General features: G+C 41.6%; 1 pseudogene; it reads left to right on the forward strand.

Moving 5' to 3' along the window:
- The first annotated feature begins 3,996 nt into the window (after positions 1-3,996).
- Positions 3,997-5,000, forward strand: part of LOC143028913 (ATP-binding cassette sub-family F member 1-like) — a 13,780-nt pseudogene continuing 12,776 nt past the window's right edge.

Genomic DNA, 5,000 nt, shown 5'->3' on the forward strand with positions numbered 1-5,000 from the left:
CTTTTAAATGATGCTCGCTGACCGAGCGGGTTAGGACGTCGTTACTTGCGACGAAGGTCGACGTGATCACGATTCGAATCCCGCTCGGGGAGAGTTGAACCAAGGGCATGGTTTATCAAATTCCACGCTACAAACACCACTGCAATGGGCACCGTCCTAGCCTCCCGATAGGAGGGAGTTAAACCAAATCAATCAGGTCTAAATCAATACAATTGGATCGTAAACTGAAAAGGATTAATACTAAATGCGATCCCAGCTGCTGCCACATATCCACGTCCCCTACGTTGAGGATAAGTTAAAACATGAAATGGCAGATTGAAAACAGTCTCATATGAGGCCTGAAACTTAGTAAACGACGAAGAAAGTAAATTCATTTGCAGGTCCATTGTCACGAGTAGTCTGTCATCGCGAAAATACGATTGAAGATTTTCAAAAGCTACTGGAAATTGAGTAACGCCTGATGGAAAATGACTCATTTTATGTCAGAAATATCAGAATTGAGGATTTTCATGCAACACATATTCTCTCAGATAGAAATATCAATTAATGATATCGTAGCATTCGATCAAGCTTCAAGGGAAACTTTTAATGGCACAAAAACAAGTGTCAACTTCTAATTTGAGCGAAGCTTCCTCCAGCTGAACAAAATCCTCTGGGTCCTCCACAAGAACTTAAGAACACAAGATCAATGGAGGAGGAGACTACAAGAGACCACAAGGTGGTGTATGCAATCCAGGTGGTGTGCACAAGCCAGGTGGTGTACAGTTCAGAAGGTGCACACAATCCAGGTGATTTTCACAAACTAGGTGGTATTGAAAAGTCTGGTGATGAACAATTCAGACGGTGCGTACAACGCAGGTGGTGTACACAATACAGATGTTGTACACAAGCCAAGTGGTGTACACAAGCCAGGTGGTGCACAATTCAGACGGTGTGCACAATCCAGGTGATGTACAGAGGCCAGTCGGTGCACAGAAGAGTGATAACAAAATACCAATAGATAAACAAACAAACAATAAGCTAGAACCACTCAATGAATGTAAACTTTGGTAAAGCAGGCCGACGAGGCAAAATTAGAATTAGTCTTGGGATTATAACTTGCCAGGGTTGGCGTTTTTTATTTTTATTTTTATTTTTTTTTCACTATGCATGCACTGACACGGTCATCAAATTTCGATAGAGATCGAAATCTAGGAGCTTTTTAAGTTTGGAAAAAGCGAGATAGATAGATAGATAGAGAGAGAGAGAGAGTTAATAATTTCAGGTGTATCAATCAATCAGTCAATCAAATCGGCCATCCCGAGTCCACTGCTGAACAAAGGCCTCCTTCATAGCATTTCATGATTCACACGACCGAGCCAACCTCTGCCACGTCACCCCTGCAAACTTCTCAATCTCATCTCTCCACCTTCTGTCTGGTCTCCCTATTCCGCGCTTCCCATCTCGCGGCGTCCACTCAGTAATACACTTGTTCCATCTCTCATCTGTTTTTCGTACTAACTTACCTGCCTAATTCCACTTCCTCTCTTTTACTGCCTCCACAATATCTTTTACTCTAGCCTGCTCTCTAACCCAACTTGCTCTCTTTCGGTCTCTCAGCGTTATTCCTATCATTGATCTCTCCATTCTCCTCTGTGCAGTCCTTAGCTTTGTTTCCATCGCCTTCGTCAGTTTCCAAGATCTCACACCCGTAGATTATTGCTGGCACTGATTGTGAACTAGTTTCAAATATAAAGGTAGATAGCCTCTCAGGATTTTATTATATGTACAAAAAACTTACCAACATATTGTAATACGTCTTTTTATTTCATTATCATGATCTTTCGTAACTTTCACCATCTGGCCTAAATAATTATACTCTTCAACTTCTTCAAGACTCTCACCATCGATTATAATCTCTCTACTTTGAACTTTCGTGATGAACATTACTTTAGTTTAATTCTTATTCACTATTAAATCTACTTTGAGTCTTTCCATGTTCTGATCATTCAGCAAATCTTGCAAGTCTTCTGCTCTTTCTGAAATAAGAATAATGTCATCCGCAAATCTTCTGTGGTTCAAATATTCGCCAATATATTTTTCCTCCTTATAAGGGAGATAGCTAAAGTCAAAGGCACGTACGTATTCCCACTAATTCCACTCCCATCCATCACCCTTTCCTTTCTTTCATCTTAGCTCCTCATGGATGATGGGTCATCCCTGTATCCTACCCACTGTATCCCAGATTTCTTCATGTGGGAATAAAACCGGATGTTTCTTATCCTGATAAGTCACTCTTGAACACTAACGACGCCACAACCAACAAGAACAAGAATAAAAACAAGACCAAAAGGGAGAACAAAAAATTAAAAATAACCAGAAAAGGAAGAAAGAAAACAGAAAGACCAAGAACAAAAATGAGAAAAGGAGCAAGAAAAGAAAACAACAACAATAAAACAACCACAAGAAGCAAAGTAAGGGCACACAATGCAATACGCATCACAACGCTGAATATTACCATGTAAATGCGACACACGTCAAAAGAAAGTAGACTAAAAATAAGGTACCACACCTCATTTTACGAAAAAACTCAATTCACTAAAACGCGTGAAAGTAAGATTTCGCAGAAAACCAATCGGGAAATAAGGCACTATGATTCGAACGCTTTCGTCTATTCAGACATTTTCAAGGAATACAGAATGACAATGGGTAAGAACGTATATACAGAGAAGTAATATACAAGACAGGACCATGTGAGGTCACACAAGACAAAATTTCACCAAAGCGTATCAGGGCGGGGACACAACGTGACCTGCTACATAATCAACAATTTTCTTTACAATGAAATTATCAAGTTTATATAAGCCTAAACTTACGTTCATAATGTTATTAAAAGAATGTTTAATGAAACTGGATTCAATGATGTTTCTATACAATATAGAACTGCAAGAGATATTTCTTTTAATTATTCCAATCATTGGTATGGTTATGGTCTCTTACGTGTACAAAAATCCCACTGGACAATTGACCTGATCTCACACTATAACTGTGTTGATTAATTCTAGGACCTAACTCTTTTCCTGTTTCACCATACACACACACACACACACACACACACACACACACACACACACACACACACACACACACACACACACACACACACACACACACACACACACACACACACACACACACACACACACACACACACACACACACACACACACACACACACACATATATATAAATATATATATATATATATATATATATATATATATATATATATATATATATTGTATTTGCAATAATATTCATTCCTTGGGGTGTATAATAAAAAAAAATTCGTACATGAGAAAGATTGCAATCATTTCAGCAGCTTATTCGCAAATTTACACACACACACACACAAACACACACACACACACACACACACACACACACACACACACACATACACACACAAACACGGTGTAAACATATACATACATATATATACACATGCAACTACAATATATATGTAGGCAAGTATTCTTATACATACAGTATGCATATGATACCCGGTATATACATATATAACACATACAGTATGCGTATGTACATTTTAAAATATTCATTAATATTTTAAGTTAGCGGTACACTGGAGATCTTTAGTCCAAAGGACCCAAAGGAGTAACTTGAGTTTTTAATTTTCTTTTATCTGTCTAACCTTCCTGTTCTTAGGAAGCGTCAGCCTCTCTCTCCTTCCTCTTCGAAGTTGGTGGAGGACTTCGTGGAATGACTTTGGTTTTCGAATTCGCAGTTGAAGGAATCATTTTGGATCGTCTCTCTCCTCTTCTTAGCGGGACAAGGAACCTTTTGGCTCGACACGGCTTCGAGCGTGAAGGACCTAGGAAGAGGGTCCTGGCAGAAGGACGTCACTGAAGATGACAATCCTGAGACAGGGCCATTTTGCAACGTGTGAAAAAAAAAAAAAAAATAAGGCACTGCGACGAGTGCCGCGTGTAGTCGAACATGGCCCAGAAGGATTCGATTGGCAAGCGGTGCACCAACTCGCTTCTGGACAAAATTCCACAGGAAGGTGTGGCGCGACCCTGTAATCCGGATGCTCGGAAGCTTGGGCCCGTGGGCGTCTTGAAGCGGGGATCACTGCTGCGGGACTCCCCGTAAGGTCTGGGAGTCCGCACTAAGTTGGGCATCAATATGGTCGCCCTGGTGAAGATCGGGACTCCCAGGTTGCCTAAGGAGGTGTGCAACGGGCCAGGGGGGGGGGGAAACCCAGCAGCCAAAAGCACCCGTGTCCAACAGTAGTGGGATCGGGCCGGGTAGTGGGCGGCCCGGAGGAACCTCGCCAAAACAGAAGGAAGGCGAGGGTCGAGATGATGAGGATTCGAATCCTGCTGGGGGCGCCCTTGTTGCCTAAGGAGGTATTCAACGGGCCAGGGGGGAAACCCAGCAGCCAAAAGCACCTGTGCCCAATAGTAGTGGGACCGGGCCAAGGAGTGGGCGGTCCGCAGGAGCCTCGCCATCACAGAAGGACGGCGAAGGTCAAGATGATGACGATTCGAATCCCGCTCGGGGTGAGTTAAACTTAAGGTATGGTTCATTAAAGTCTACTCTACAAAGTCCACTGAAAGGGGCACCGTCCTAGCCTCCCGACAGGAGGGAGTTTGTGGCGTTAAACCAAATTAATCAGGTCTAAATCAATACAATTGGATCGTATGCTGAAAAAAAATTATATTAAATACGATGCTAGCTGCAGCCACATATCCACGTCCCCTATGTTGAGGATGAGTTAAAACATAAAATGGCAGATTGAAAACAGTCTCATATGAGGCCTGAAATTTAGTAAACGACGAAGAAATAAAATTAATTTGCAGGTCCATCGTCACAAGTAGTCTGTCATCGCCAAAAGACGATTGAAGGTTTTCAAAAGCTACTGGAAGTTAAGTAACGCCTGAAGAAAAAGGACTCATTTTACATCAGAAATATCAGAATCGAGGATTGTCATACAACAC

This window comes from Oratosquilla oratoria, chromosome 10, assembly GCF_046742065.1.
Source record: "Oratosquilla oratoria isolate Oo_2021 chromosome 10, ASM4674206v1, whole genome shotgun sequence".
Taxonomy (NCBI): domain Eukaryota; kingdom Metazoa; phylum Arthropoda; class Malacostraca; order Stomatopoda; family Squillidae; genus Oratosquilla; species Oratosquilla oratoria.